This window comes from Canis lupus, chromosome 21 (assembly GCF_003254725.2).
Source record: "Canis lupus dingo isolate Sandy chromosome 21, ASM325472v2, whole genome shotgun sequence".
Lineage (NCBI taxonomy): Eukaryota > Metazoa > Chordata > Mammalia > Carnivora > Canidae > Canis > Canis lupus.
The window spans coordinates 49903780-49921234 of NC_064263.1; positions in this window are offsets into that span (position 1 = coordinate 49903780).

Genomic DNA, 17455 nt, shown 5'->3' on the forward strand with positions numbered 1-17455 from the left:
AAAGATGGAAAATTTCTCACCTTTTCATTATTGGGTCATAATCTAATCTGTCTACAAGTTTAGAATTATGCATAGACTTTCTCCCAAACATAAATTATCACTATTTTTACATGGTTATTGAAATTACTTATGCCTTTTACCATATGAAAATTTATTGATTACTCACTGACATTCCTAACACCCTGGACAAACACATTCCCTAGTTCATGATTTCAGCTCTTTTCAGAATAGTTGAGTAATATTTTTAGAAAAAGAGCTTAGGTGATATATTATTGAGAGCTTTATATCATTTTTTTCTTGTACCTTAAGTTATTATTATAAAATACCATAAAATTTTAGGTGTGATAAGATTTTTCTCGAAAGCTGTTTAGATACTTTTTTGTTGCTGCTGTTGTAGAGCATATTGGAAAGGTCTTTCAGTGGCCAGAGATCTCTCATTTTTCCTAATGGCCAAAGCTGAATCAATTGGAGAAATAAATTAACAAGAGTAATATTGAATTATAACCCACGGAACAAAATAAATATCCATGTTTTTATGCTGACATAGATAATTAATTGAATAAATTACCGGGGATAAGGGATAACTCTCATATCCAAAATCCAATAAAAAATGTAGAAAGAATGAGGTAAATAAACAGTCTTGTTAGAGCTTTGCAGTAATATTTTTCAGGAAAGATCTACCAAAGGATGTTGCAATGAGGGGGCATAGGAAACGGGATTTTTATATAGACTCCAAGAGTGTCTCTCAGGATACTTAGTAATTATAACAGGAAGAAGAATAGTTTTATAGCAGGGAAACCTGACTGACAGCACTTTAATGAAGTGATTGAGGTTCCTATCACTAGTAAAATGACATGTTGACACTATGTGGCCCTTGATATGTACTAAAGATGATATATCACTTTTGTATCATCTTTCCAAAAATACGTAAGTTCAGTCTAATGAGAAATTGTCAAATAAATCCTCAGCTTGAGAAAGATCCCCCAAAATAACCTCAAAGTATTCAGTAAAATAAAAGAGTAGGAACGACTGATGAAGTGTCATAGATTAGACTAAAAAGACAACTATATTTACTGCAGGATCCCAAAAATCCTAAAATGGTGTTAATGGAAATACTGATGAAATCAGAGTAAAATATATGGTTGAGTTTTTAAAATAGCAAAACATAAAAAGAAAGCCACCTTATAAATGCCTTACATATAAGCCAACAAAGAGAAGAAACTGGAATTTAAAGATATTTAGGAATTAGTAACAGAGATATTTAGGAATGAGTAATAAAATGAATATCTTAAATATCTAGGATGAGAATAAAATAGAGGAAAATTTATAGCCATCAATGCCTTTGTCAGAAATAAATATATGATTAAAAACAACTGAACTAAGCATTGAAATCAAGAAACTAGGAAGGAAGAAACAATAAAATAAATCCAAAATAATTACAAAGATAGACTTTGTAAAGGTTAAATAGAAATAATTAAAACAGTAAAGCATAAAGTGATAACACAATTGTTTTGATCAATACAACTAAGTTTTTTTCCTCAGCACTGACAAATTAGATGAAATATTGGCAAGACTGTAAAGAATGGAAAGAAATTATTGACTTTAATAAATTTATTAATCCATATGAAATGGATGATTTTCTAGGAAATACTAATTACAGAATAAATAGAATCATTTTTTAAAGATTTTATTTATTTATTCATGAGAGACATAGAGAGAGGCAGAGACACAGGCAGAGGGAGGAGCAGGCTCCATTCAGGGAGCCTGATGCGGGACTCGATCCCAGGACCTCGGGGTCACGCCCTGGGCTGAAGGCAGACACTTAACCACTGAGGCACCCAGGAGCCCCTAGAATCAATTTTCCTGTGATAAAACCTAATCAGGCCAATGAACTGAGAAGATACTTTAAAAATAGCGAAAGACCTACCAAAATTTTTGAAAAGCACAATCTCATCTCTCCTTTTTTCCACCATTCATGTGATGGACTGTCCCTTGCCATGTTTTCTCACAAAACTTTCAGGATCAAGTGACTCCTGGCCAAGAAACAAAAGCAGAATTGTGTCTTCCCCAGTGGATTCAAATGAACATTGTTAATAAAGTCAGGTACAACTCCACAAGGAGGACTGGAGAAGAACTAAGCTGGGTCTACGAGGGATCCCACGAGATGGCACACACATACACACTGCGTGAAGGTCACGTGCTCGTATCCTGTAAACATCACTTCTACCTGAACAATAGATATGTTTTATTGGGGAAATTATTTTTCCCTGTTAAATATGCTTCTGCACCAGTAGTTTGATTCAGTAACAACTATGTGAGACCTTTTATTTGGAAAATAAATAAATAGATAAAAAGCACAAACTCATTTATGAGCAAATTCAAGACTGTTTCACGGATAAAAATCACATACTAGATAAGGAAGAAATTCTCTGATATAAGAAAGAAAACACCAAAGTTATAAAGGAGTGGTGTGCTGTGCTTTATCACAGAAATATCCTGCATCACAAAGATGCCAATTTTCCCAATCAAAATTGGGAACCTTTATGAAATTACCAAGACTATTTAGAAACCAATCTGGAAGATCAAATGCACAAAAGTGGCAAAGAAAAAAACTAAGGAAAGGAGAAAAGCCCAGTCACATACAACAGATGAGGAATGAGAACAGCATCAAATTTCTCAGCAATATTGGAAGATAGAATACAATAATGCAGTCTTTAAAATTCTGGGAAAAATTCATTACAATTTCCTTTTTTTTTTTTTTTATTCATTACAACTTCTAATTGTATATGGCATTTTATCTTTTGTGTGCATCAGGAAATCTGACATTTGAAGGAATAAGTAAACGAGAGAACGTGAGATCAAGTACATGGAGTTTCTAACTTCAGGGAACTAAAAAGACAACCCGCAAGGTGATGATGAAGTCAGAACATAGGCCACAGGTACATGTCTGGCCTGGAGGACAGAAAACTGAGAAGGGATAAATAATGTATTCCAACAAATACATTAGAGATTGTATTTATGACAGAGAATTAGGGCTAATTGGGTAACCGTCCCAATTTTCCACTGTTTGTTCCTCCAAATCCTTCCCGCCTCCATCTCTGCCTCGGGCTACTGACCTAAAACCCTTAGTGGGATCTCGGCCTTTTTCTTCAGGATGTGTGTGTGGTCAATGCTAAGCCAAGCTGAGGAATTTAAAGGAAGAATGAGGAAGCCTTGGCCAGCTTTGTTCCTCAACTGAAAAGCACCCTGCCTAAGAGCTGCATTCTTTACACACTCTTTACTTAATAATTTCAATAACCACCACTTCTAGGTCCCCTTGGGCGTAAAAGCAGCAATGGCTCTACTGTTAGTGCTTAGGGTCCTGTACCACTCAGGATAAACATTCTCCTTACTAATATCTCCTTGAAATATCCTAATTTGGTATCTACTACCTGCTGGGACCCTAACTGACACAGTGTTAGATAATTAAACATACGTGATAACATAATAAAAGGAAACGGTCAATTCAGGGGATATAATACTTAATGGAGCATAGTTTCAAAATGAGGGAAGTGGAAGTGAAAATAAAAAGAGCATATTACTAATAATTCATTCAAGAAAACTTCCCATAAATGATGTGATTGGTGAGACTTTTAGAACTCATGTCCAGTAGCCTTCTACCTCCTTGCACAATGTATGAAAATGAAACAATTCTTAATAGACTGATAGAGATATTGGCATCAATTTGTGATATAGTACACTATAAAAATTTATTAATTAGATATGGCTGCACTGACTCTATAATTTGTGTGTAGGTCTATGTAATGAATAAACACAATAGTTCAGAAATAGGCTCTGTGGACATGATATATTTTATTGCCAAGGAGGGATTTCAGTACAATAAGAAAATAAATTTTAAAATAGCTATCCCTTTTGAGGAGGGGAAGAATGGAGAATAAGATTCTATAAACTGCAACAAATTTGAGCAAAATTTACTTAAGCCCAAAAAAGGCAAATTAGAGAAAAATATAGTACAAATAATATGATGGGAGTTTTAGATATGTGTGAATGTGTATCAGTGATTAATTACGTGTAGGTGGGGGCACCTGGGGGCTCAGTGGTTGAGCCTTTGGCTCAGGCCAGGGTCCTGGGATCCAGTCCTGCATCAGGTTCCCCACGGGGAGCCTGCCTCTCCGTCTGCCTGTGTCTGTGCCTTGCTCTTTGTCTCTCATGAATCAAACAATCCTAAAAAAATAATTACATGTAGGTGAATTAAATATTCCAATAGAAGACAAAGTTTGTTATATTGAATTTTTAAAGACCTATATACAGGTTTTAAAAAAAAATCTTACATATGAGCAAATAGAAATTGAAATAGAAGGAATTGAAAAAGAGATGATGAAAATGTCAACCAATATGATACAGGTGCAAATATAAAAATATTAAAGAGAGTAGATTTCATATTTTTAATGTATGTATCTGAACACGGCTACAAAACACATAAGGCAAAAGTTTACAGAATCACAATTTATAATCATAGAGTGAAATCTCTGCAGATTTTCATGGTAAGGAGGATGGATTTTCACTAAAAGAAACCATTAGAAATAGTCTAAACCTAAGTGGAGTGATGTGCATAGACTCTAAGTCAAATTGGAAAGCAAAACGCATAAGTTACAGAACAACGAATCTGACTGGTTTCTATTTCTTTATTAAAGAAAATAAGCTGTAAGTATAAGATTGTGCATCTGTATGTTTTTGCAGAAGAAAAGGTGTGGAGAAATACATAATAAACATTGACAGTGGCACTTCTGTGGAGGGAGTTAAAAGGAACAAATTTAGGAGTTCTGCTTTTTTCCTATTGCTGGAATTTGTTACAATTATTTTACATAAAGAATCTATTCCTGAACTCCTTGAATAATTACGAGAGAGGGAGAAAACGATAAAGAGCCTGCTACAGGGATCCCTGGGTGGCGCAGCGGTTTGGCGCCTGCCTTTGGCCCAGGGCGCGATCCTGGAGACCCGGGATCGAATCCCACGTTGGGCTCCCGGTGCATGGAGCCTGCTTCTCCCTCTGCCTGTGTCTCTGCCTCTCTCTCTCTCTCTCTATGTGACTATCATAAATAAATAAAATTTAAAAAAATATTAAAAAAAAAAACCTGCTACCAACAGGGCTAATGGCTTTTATTACAATATCCCAACTTTTCAAATATCACCCTTCCGTGGTACATTGGAGGGCTTAGTATTTGCACAGATTCTAGCCATCCCGCAATCCAAGAGATTCAGCCGTGATAAAGGACGTGCCCACTTGTCACAACTCCAAGGACAGAATCTTGGTGAAATCACACAAGAAACGCCAGGAAAGCCACTCGAGTGTCAGACACAATACTAGGCGACAATACAGACAAAACCAACATTGCCGCGGCCCTTATTTACTCTGTATGTTTTTCAGTTGCCCCTAATTATTTTTCTCTCTCTCTCAGGAAGACATTAAAAAATGGAAATAGTTTCTTGCCACAAAGAAACTACTTTAGAAAGAAAGCTGTGCTACGAGGCTAAATATGGGTTTTGATGAGTATCTAAAGAATTCGCGGAGCCAAGGCACATTTATCCGAGCGTACAGTGTATGTATTTTAATTACATTCAGTGAAATTTCTAAACATCTGACATCTGTTTACTAGTAAACATTTAATTAAGTATTTGCACATAGCGATGCTAAGTGAAATGTCTTTCAAAAGCCATTAGGCCGCCGTCGTTCCAGCTGCAGCCCTAAGGGGCTCCTGGGAGAGCAGCACAGCGGGCCCCTGTGGTCGGGGACAGCGGAGCCCGCCGGCCCTGTGTTCTTTCACCCCCTTGCTCGCGTGGCTGTTGTCTGGCTGTCCCTCCCATCTCTCCCTCCCTGGTGATGCTTTATTCCTCAGGCCTGATGGACGAGGAGGTCAGCATCTTGTGATCCGAGCAGTGGGCCCGAAGTCTTCTGCTCAGAGGCCTGGTGCCTATGCGCATGTGGACATCATTTGTTTTCCCAGTAAAAGTCAAGTGTGAGTCTCACTAAATTTTGTCTAACTCCTGGAAGTGGCAAGGCCGACTCCTGTGCGGCGATGAGACAGGAGTCACGCATGCAGCTTGGGCAGATGCCATGGACAGACACCCTGCAGACGCAGAACCCTTTATCCTGGGCCACGCCGTCCTTAGGGCAGGACGTGTGAGAGCCAGCGGGTCGGAGGGTGGCCTCTCGGGCCGCAGGAAGGGGCATGCAGCTGGGCTGGCCCCGCCTGGGGACCCCGTCTTACTGCTAGCACCGTGCTGGCCTAGAGCCCCGCTGCTTCCCGGTGCAGACAGGCCGCCTGAGAGCTTCCACCGTGGGACCCCTGAGAGCCCAGGCCTCCAGAGCAGCCCTTGAGACGCAGACTGTCCCAGATTCCACTCCCCTCATCGAATATCCGAGTTTCACTGTTGCTGATTCTTGTTCCTCTAAGATAGACCCACGTGGCTGTGATTTATCTGTGGCCGGGGGGGGGGGGGAGCAAATGGTGATGGTGGTAGCTGATAAGCGACTTAACCAGGCCTCCCTTTCAAGGACACCAGTACTCAGTGGGCATGAAGCCCTGCGTGCAAACCCCTGGCGTGACTGTCCCCACTGCTGCTCTGCTGTCACCAAGACCGCAGAACAGCCGGCAGAGGGTCTCATTTGGGACCAGCTTCTTTCTCTGCCACACTTAGCAGCTCTCTGATTTGTGTGTCTTCTCGAAATGTTGGCTCCGTGTCTGGTTACATCCTGACCCGCGGCTTCCACAACAGCAAAGTGTGACCTTCTCAGTGTGTTTATCCTGATGCTAGAAGGACTTAAACACTGTCCTCTAATAATAATGACGGCGATGGCCAGTATTCATGGATAACATCCTCTACGCCCAGCACCGCACTAAGCCCCTTATGTGGATCATTCTGTTGGGTGGATGCAACTCCATGAGGACGCGGTTATTCCAGTTTTATAGATAAGGGACCCAAGGTCAGAGAAGTGCTGTTTCAAAGGTCTCGTAGCTCGTAAATAATAGAATTAGAATCCAACCCGAACTCTTAACTATCAATATATCCTGCTTCCACCACTCCCGGGACGGTCTCCCCCACCCCCAACCCCATACACTGCGTGCCCCAGCCTGTGGCTAATCTTTGTCTGACACAGGTTACCTCTTCCACCCACGAAATGGGAAATCAGTACCTTTGCAACTTGTCTCCCCTTCTGACAAGGCTGCTTCCTCATTTTCCTTTTGAGAAAGCATTAATCACCATCAGAGTGTTCTACAGGAGCGAAACGGAAGCATTTATTCAACAAATGAGCTTCTACGAAGTGTCAGGAACTATTCTAGGTAATGCACATATTGCAAAATAAAGTATCTGGCTTAATGGTGCTTATAGGCCAGAATGGGAAGACAGGCCAAAAGCAAACAAATGATCGAGATAAGTTTTTTAAGTTTTTTTTTTGTTTTTTTTTTTTTTTTTTTGTTTGTTTGTTTTTTTAGTGATACCTGCTTTGAGGAGAATAAAACAGAATAAAACCAAGTGGCTTATGAAAGGCTAGTCAACTTTAAACTATAGCAAATGACGGGTGCAATGCCAGTGACCAGCAGTCGGGGCCTTATCGAGTGGACTGTTCTCTACCCACATAATAGGGCACAAACCAGCTGTGAAAAGGCACGGGGCTGGGGGGCGGCGGGGGGGCATCTCTAAGGACTGATACGGAACGATGGCCAGAATAGGTCCTTATGTCGTACGCTACCTTCTGTGTAGAAAGGGCAGCTGTGAATATATGTGTGTACATATACGCAGCGACTGTACATGGATACACCCAAGTATGTCCATTAAAAATGTATAGTTTGCTTCTATTTTTCCAAAGAAGAGTGGCTGAATGAGGAGAAAACTGCTGGGGGCGCCCTGGGTGGCTCAGTTGGTTCAGCATCTGCCTTCAGCTCCAGTCCTGACCCCCGAGTCCTGGGATGGGGCCCTGTGGCTGGCTCCTGGCTCTGCCCTTCCTCCCTCTCCCTCTCAAATAAATAAATAAAATCCTTAAAAAAGAGAGAAAAAACTGGAGGAAAACCATTACCTGTAATGTTTTTAGGTAGGGAAAAGATCAGAATGAAGAGTGGAAGCGAGATTTCTGTGAAAGTTACTGATTCTAGAAACAGTGGGGAAGATTGGAAACAAGATTCAGTGAGATGGTTTTTAAAAATGTTAAGTAGAAGCCACCAGTACTGTTTTCTTACTGGTTCTTGACTGCATCACGTCTATTTCTGCCTCAGGGCCTTTGCATTTAACATGTTCTTTTTGGACTGATCTCTGACTCCCATAGCTTGCTCACTTCGTCAGGCATCTGATGGTACATTCTAAGTCATTTGTCCAAAGTAGCACTTGCACTTTTTTTTTAAAGATTTTATTTTATTTATTCATAAGAGAGAGAGAGAGAGGCAGAGACACAAGCAGAGGGAGAAGCAGGCTCCCTGCGGGGACCCTAATGCGGGACTCGATCCCGGGTCTCCAGGATCACGCCCTGGGCCAAAGGCAGGCACTAAACCGCTGAGCCACCCAGGGATCCCTGCACTTGCACTTTTTTATGGCATTTATTTGCACTTATCAAGCCATGAGGTGCAGGGAAAGTATGGCTAGAGCACCGTGGAAGGCTGTTCCTCTTCAGTAATATCTGCATAGTCCTCTTCTTTCCAGACTAAAAGCTACATTATATTTTCCAGGCTCCCTTGCAATTAGTTGTGGGTAGACAGTCATGTGGGTAGACTAAGTTCTAGCCAGTTGCATGTGGGTAGTAGTGACATGGACTTGGCCCATACAATTACTTTTCCCAGTCCTCCAGCCTTTCTCTGTCTCCCTGTACACCATTGAGTAGGGAAGACGCCAAAGACTTAGATAAGGGCAGAGTTTTAAGAGCAAAGGAGTTTGAACCTGAATGCCTGCTGGAGAAGGGCCCCTGCTTTTTCCTGTGACGGGAGCGTGGTATAATATTGTATTTTGTTAAGTCCCGGTACCTGTCAACATCTCAACAGGTAAATGGAACACACTTGAAGGACTTAGAGAAGGAAAAAAAATTAATAAGTTAGTTGACATACATGATAGAAGAGATGAGAGTTAAATAAGAGGTGAGGGATAAACCAGAGGTCAGTGTCAGCAAGAAATCCCTACCGTCCTAGCCGAGAGACACACAGGGAGGTGTGGTGGTCATAGAGATCAGGGCCTGGTGGAAGCCAGGGACATGGAAAGAGTAGGAAAGAGTAGGCTGTGGGAGGTAAAGCCACAGAAGATACAGGCACTTTGTCTTGGATGGATTACCTAAGGGACAGAAACACCCTGGACTCTTCCTTTCTAGCCATCCAAACTCCTGGCGACGCCCTCCATTACCGAATTGATCTGGAAGTGAGTTGACGCAGGATCAGCTCACTTGCAATCAGAGCAGAGTAGGAAGAGGGTAGGGCCCAGGCTAACACAGATGTTGGCTTTCGGGTTTTTTTTTTTTTTTACATCATGGAACTATGCTAGCTTTTGTTTCCAGTGTCATAAAAAGCCTCTTGAGGATTGTGAGCAGAATAATGCAATGGCCTGATATAATATGATAAACATGACTCTGGCAGCAATAGAGAGGATATACTACACACTGGTTGGGAAAAGGAGCAGGGAATAAATAGTAAGGGATTGCAGAAATCTAGGCAAAAGATAAAGAGTGCTTGCATGCAGTGGATAGTGGAGGGCCTGAGAAGCAACTGAATAGGTGGAAGCTTGAGCCGACATCGTTTTATAAAGGTTGGATATGAGGTGTGAGGGAAGGAGAGAAGCCAAAGAAGCCTTCAGATTTTTGATCTGAATAATTAGGTGAATGAAAGTTCAGGTTGCTAGATGGGGAGGAAGGATTGAGGAATTACTAGGTTTTTGAGAGGCCTATAGCAACGCCTTGGATGCCTAAGACACCCACTACATAGTGGGCAGTGGCTACTTGGAGGTACTGGAAGGCCTCATTTCATTGGCAGTTTCTACGTGGATCACTGCCATCCTTTTAGGTAAAACAAGCAACAACAACAAAACCCTGAATATAGTGGCGAGAGATCTCGTTTTCATAACGTCACCATTGCACAGTGTTACCATGTCACAGTAACACCAAACTAAATAGGAGTTGATTTGGCAAATAGATTAGCGTTCCCACATTTCTCCATTTAAAAAAAAAAAAAAATTTGAAACCAGATCTGAGCCTTGGAATGGGAGGGAAGGATCTTGGGAAAGAAGAAAGAAAAATCAGGTTTTAGACCAAAATGGAACTGAGTCATAAAATTTGAATACTCAGAGTAATGACTTGAATTTGTTCCTGGAGAACTGAAACTGGTCAATATATGTTATATAATTACAATCTCATCTTAAATACTAAAATCAGGACAGTTGTATAAGACTCATCGATACAATATTGAATTGTTATTATACTGATGGTGATGAGTTATACCACATTTTTTAAAAAAGTATTCTCACATCTTTTACTTTGGATTGCCCTTAAAATAGCTTCTTATGTTAGTATGTCTATAATTAGGAACAAGAAATGGCTTTCAGTCTTTTATCACCACAGTCTCCTTCCTGAGGGTGTTCAACATTAGTCAGTGTTGAAATAATGAATAATGTCTTAAAATGGACATAATTCTCCTGATGAGATCTAAGTAAGGTACAGCATAGAGGGTCGATGGTTTCCATGATAAGGACACATGTCGAGATAACGACAGTATGACTTGGTGATTACAACTTGTCTGCTTGGGTTTAAACCCCTGCTTGGGTTTGAGCGGCTCACTGGTGATGTGATCTTGATTATGTTATTTGTTTTTCAGTCTTCTGGGGAAAAAAAAAAAAACATTCTACTAGGCATTGCATTTTAGCAATTGGATTATAACCCTCTTATACTTCTCTGTGTACTTTCCCAAAGCAAAATGGAAATTTGATAACTCAGAATAGAAGTCTATAAAAATCAAATCTCCCAATAAATGCAATGTGCAATGGAAATGATCATTACTTACCCCGGGACAAAAAAAAAAAATTAAATAAATGATGAGTCATTTTGGGGGGGTAATTTTGGGTTGAGGAGGTCATGTAACTGCATTCCCATATTTCACCCCTCACTCTCGCTGGTGTGAATTATTGATAACTTTTTTGGTAGATTCTTCTTAGGCTGATTGAAGTTTACAGATGAACCACATGTTCACAAAAAACTGATAGCTATTGTGGGCGTAAGACATGTACAGATAGGTTGGGGAAACACCTGTTTCTTTAGTAATGAAAGACATATGACATATATTGGCTTCATTAATTTTGCTGCCTTTGTAAACTTAATTAGCAAACATCTGCATCCTGCTATCTATTCCCCAAGGTTCTGACATTTTCCACATCTTCAAATACCTTCATTGTTATTGACTGAGCATTTCCCAACCAGCTATTCTGACAAAGTTACCAATAGGTGATCTGTCAGGGGTAAAACTATACTTCTTGAGGCTTTAACTAATCAGAATACCAGTGCAATTTTTAATCATTAATCATGGGGTATGGAAGAAAAACTTAGGTATACCATATTGTTTTTTTTCGTTCCGATTCCACAGATGTCAGCAAAAAATTCAAGATCACTTCTGTGTCTGTAGTGCATACATAACTAAGTTTCAGATCAATTCAGTTTCAGTTTTAAAAATAACCAATGATTCACTATGCAGATCTTAGATGTATTTTTATATTTCCAGGCATATTCTTTTGTCCCTTTGGTGCCCCTTCAACATCCACCCAGGGTTTGATCTTCCTCAGTAATGGCAGATTTATGGCTGTGATTACAAGGAATGGGGAAATCTGTCTGTTTCTCTTTCATATGGATGTGAGGGCCTAGATGTGGATTTTGATGGAGCTGGGCAAAATTATTTTACCTCCTAAAGGCCTCAGGTGAGTGAGTTTGTGGGCAAAAGACACTGTGTCTAAGAGCCCTCTGAACTAGCCCATTTCTCTTAAAGTGATTTCAAAGGACATCCCTGGCAACCAGCTGATTACTCAGCCTGCATTATCAATGGCCTGTGTAGGTGCCACAATTTAAATTGGCTCCCTGGCTTCTCAGGTTGATAGTTAATATTTTTGAGGGATACATCTCCGTGCCAATGGAATACTGTTTGGAAATGGAAAATTACAGACATATAGGTAAAAAATTATTCATTTTTATAGAAGGAAATGTGTTCTTTTAATATGCTGCGATTATTTTTAGATGTCGAGATGAGAGCATGACTCACCACCTTCCATTTCATCCACCACTTGTGCCGGCCCCCACTCATCTTTCCTGACACATTGTGCTGATGAAGGGAGTGACAGCCTGTTCTCCACAATGTGGCCATCACCACATGTTGCAGCCGCTTTGGGAAAATATGGGGTGCTCTACTTCTTGGATGCATATCCCCGGACTTAACCGTCAGTGCTCTGTGGGTCAGCCCACCCCGTGACCTAACGTGTAGGTCATCACATTGGGCTTCAATGGGTGGACTTCTTCCTAGTGGTTAAACAGTAGGGTTTCAGAATATTAGACACGAGGTCAAATCTAGCCCTCTCCTCTTAAACAAGGTTTTGCCACTAAATGAAGCTTGTAACCACCTTGAAGAACTTTTCTATGAGGGAATGAATAATATCAACCCAAGGAGGTCATTTGCGATCATGATGGTGAAGCATTTAGCACTGTGCTTTACGCCGAATATACAGGCCACTGCTGCCCTGACAGTAAAGATCATTTTTATAATTGCAGTGATTCCAACTATGGCCCCTCCCAGTTCCTCAACTGCAATATTAAAATATGCCTATAGCATCCTCTAGAATATCATGAAGCTAAATTTCTGCATATTCATATGAGCATGGTCCACTTTTGGGGAAGGAGCCTAAGAAAATATGATTTGTTACTTTTATTGATAACTAAATTTGGGTGGCTTTTTGATTTGTGTCATCAAAAAAGTAATTTTCTTTGCCGTTTGATTTTTCTTATGCTCAAGAGACAATTATTTATTTGTAGTCAGTTTTATCAAGCCTTAGGCGTGATTCATGTTCTCTCCCATCCCTGGCCAAGATTCCTGCCCACCAGCTCCCCCACACTCCCCCTTCTGTCTCATTGCTAGTCCATTGCTCATATTTTCAGAATTACCCTTTGCCAGCTTTTCTATTATTCCTCTGCTTACCTTGCTCCTTCCAAAAGCAGTCTGTCTTTAACCCTCCTAATTTTCAGAATTACCCTTTGCCAGCTTTTCTATTATTTCTCTGCTTACCTTCCTTCTTCCAAAAGCAGTCTGTCCTTAGGCTAATTTTACTGACTGACCAGGAGAAATATAATCACTGTAAAACATTCTTAATAAAAATAAAAAAGGAGATAACAGAGGGGTGTTCAAACTACAATGTACATCATCATTCTTTTCATGTGACGTCCCTCCCCAAAGTCTCTGATTTTCATTGCTCATATGACTGGTGGGTAGATAAATGTTAGAATTTCTTTGTCAAGCCAGGTAGGGGGCAAATGATTGTAGCAGGATTATATCAAATTATTATTTTAAAATAATTTAAGCCATGATGCAGAAATCATGCTTCTTCCTTAGACATCATGTTTCTTGATATAAACTTAAAGGTTAGAGGATTATGGAGAACATTTTTAGGATAAAAACATCCCCATAGTGATTTGTCTGGTGATCCCTTCTTTTCTCACCTCCTTTTCTCTCTTGGCAAAGAGAAAGAGAGAGAAAAGAAGGTTCTCAAAACTAGCAACATATTGAAAATAAAATTGGCAAAGTGCCCTCCTTCTAAGGGGAGGATGACAATATCAGTTGACTGTTACTTATTTGAAAATGAAATTTTTGTATATTCAAGTCCATTTTAGAAGGAGGAATGGAAATTGTGGAGCTGAGAAGACACAGTGTAAAGAAAATGATTACTCTAGTTCTTACATTGATGTGGATATCTATGCGGTGAAATGAGGAAGACAATGACCTGAATATAGGTTCCCCACTACTGCTACTAGTGCCTAGGATTTAAAAATCCCTAAACAATGCCTTTAAAAGTGAGTCTATTTTACTTCCAGATCAGGGCCAGACTAAGATACCTTAAGCTTCTCGAAGTCCTAGATGATTAAAAAATAAATAAATAGAAGTCAGTGTCCACTACCCCAGACTTGTCACATAGAACCCAAATTAAGCATAATGCATCCCCTTACCCACTTCCTCTCTGGTAACTATCATCTATAGATAAGAACTTATATATCTTAATGGGTACTCTACATATAAGCTTAGTGTGAAAAACATGCATTGCCTTAAACTTTAACAGATATGGAGTAACAGATTGTAAATAGTTATAAGTGTGCAGCTTTAGGATAGACCTCTGCTCTTTATTGGGAAACCTGGGGCAGTTTCTCTAAGCTTCAATTTATTATAAGTGATATGTGAGCAATAATGTATGCAAAAATAATACATGCAGCACAGAGTTATTGTGAGGATTAACTGAGAAAATGTTCAATACATTTTAGTGTTATTATCAAACTTATATGAGTCCTGACCCCTTAGGTAATCATGGACAATAGGGTAAGATATCTGAGCCATCTTTATCTCTTCTGTAAAAAAGAAAATGGATATCAGCAAAATGGGAGCAATGAAGAGTAGAAACTATAGAGAGGTGGAAATAAATCAAGCTATTTTAAGAAAAGAAAACAAAACAAAACACAAGTCTGGCACATAGTAGACATCTAGTAGATATTGATTTTCTTTTATCAATATACCTCCCCAGCACCAACACTAATCAACGAGTGGGTGGGTGGGTTGGTTGGTTATTTATTTATTTGTTTGTTTGTTTGTTTCTAGGAATGTAGTACAAATTATATGAGTGTTGCCAAGGAGAAGCGGACAGGTAGAAGGTTACAGGAATCAGGAGATTCTTAATCTCCATTTGTTTCAAGTCACCCTGATGATTCAGAGCAACTTTACCAAAGAGACTTTGGAATGGACCATCATGGGTCTTTCTCACTTTGAGATTTATAGGATTTTGAGTAGAGAAATTGTTTCATAATAGTATAGAACATTGAACCTGGAATTGGTTAGCGAAATATGAATATCTGAAAAGGACAATTTTCTTAAGTTGAAATTAAATAGCAATCCCATCAGGTAGTGGCACCATTGCAAATACTGTAGCAAATTAGAAAATTTAGTCAAAATAAGAATTTGTTGGCACAAAAGAATTGTCTTAATTCTTTTCTTATTTCCTTGATGGTTATTTTATTTTATATTGATTACTACTGACCTCACTACGTTATTTATGGAAACTGATTAAAATCAGCAAAACAGAGCCTGATGAATGTTAAAAAAATAAATAACTAAATGTCTAATACCCATAAGAAGACATTCTTAATAAAATCTAGCCAGATTTTGATCGAAGGTTAACATGCTTGTCATGATTATACTAAATTAAATCTCAAATAGTTTCATCTACAAAATGGTTGTATAATTAATTTCTATAGCAAACTTACCACTTGTCAGGTCCTGTTATGAACACTATATGTTTATGAATATGCTTACAAGTCCAGAACCTATTTTACATTGTTTTATTTCCTACCTATAGAAAAAACATGAAAAAAAGAGTTCATTTCTTCAAACCCATTTAAACTTCTCAACCAAAAATATTTGTTAATTGGTGAAAGAAAAGGCATTGAGATCTCCCAATTCAAAGTATATTGTCCAAGGAACAAAAAAATAGACAAAATAATGAAGTAATCATTTTTAAATGCTGGGTAAGAATGAAGGATGGCTAACCCTGAGAGATGGCAAACAAATAACATGAGCCAAACAAATTTCATGATTACTAATTTGAGAATGTATTTAGGCAATAGTACATGGAGGAAACATTATACGGGGCCCAGAGGAGTCCTGAGTTAAGGAGTCAAGTCTAGACAGAGGAGGCAACTGGAGTACAGGACAGATTATCAGAAAGAGTACATGGAAAGAACATTCCTCAGATCTGAAAGTGCCTCCCTTAAGGATTCAGCTGTAGATGCATGTGAGGAAACCCAGGACTATGGAAATATTAATCCAAAAGGTTCAGGGGTAACAATTTCTAGCATTTACATAAGACCAGGAATAATACCTGCTTGCATCAGGCATATTGAAAATCTCATGATTTACAAGGAATTGGGGGTATTTAAGAAGATCTTGGGCAGACCAGGTAGCTTAGTGGTTTAGCGCCACCTTCAGCCCAGGGCGTGATCCTGGGGTCCCGGGATCAAGTACCGCATCGGGGTCCCTACATGGAGCCTTCTTCTCCCTCTGCCTGTGTCTCTGTCTCTGTCTCTCTCTCATGAATAAATAAAATCTTAAAAAAAAAAAAGATCTTGCCTCAGTAGTGGGAAATAATTATTTCTAGATTGCCCATTGGTCCAAAAGCAACTAATAGTCATTAAAGCAAGACTATTTCCAAGTAATTTAATTGAATTGCAGGATAAAATACAATATTTATAGGAATACAACGATATCCAGCACCCTACAAAGTAAAATTTGTAGTGTCTGACATTTAATCAAAGATTACAAGATATATAAAAAAAAATTCCTATTGAGAAAAATCAGTTAGTTGAAATTTTTCCAGATCTGAGACAGATGTTTGAATTTACATACCAGGGCTTTAAAAACAACTATTATAGATATAGTAAATATGTTTATAAAGCTAATCTATAGAAGATATAAAAAAACCCTCAAGTCCAACATGGTAATTTGAGAAGTGCAACACGTGCAATGGAATTTGTATGATGTATAGGTAGATACAATTAACTGCACATTAAACAGTTTATAAGAAAAGATGAATTTGAAGACATAATAGGAACTATCCCAAGGAAAACACAGAAAAATAATTTTTTAAAATAGAATATATTATATGGAAGTGTTGAATCACTATATTGTATACCTGAAACTCTTATTACACTGTATGTTAACTAACTGGAATTCAAATAAAAACTAAAAAAAAAAATATGAAGAGAGTATTACTGAGGTGTGGGAATTCAAATGGCCTAATGTATATTTGGAGTCCTTAAAGGATGAGGCACTGGGGAAAAGGAAAATATTTGGAAAAATTGGTCTGGAAAAGTTTCCCTAATTTGGTGAAAATTCTGAACCTACAGTTTAAAGAAGCTCAACAATTCCCAAGCACTAGAAACATCGAGAAAACTATAGCAAGGTAAATTATACTAAATTGCTCAAAACCAGTGATCAAAAGAAAAACTTTAAAACAAAAAAAATAAATATAAAAGATAAGTATGATGGAAGATTTCTCATCAAAAACAATTCAGTCAAGACAGTGGAACAAAATGAAAAAAACTGAAGGACAAAAGCTGTTAAACATTATTTTTGCATCCAATAAAAATATTTCTCATCTATTAAAATGAAATAAAAACTTTTTTAGGCATAGGGAAAGAATT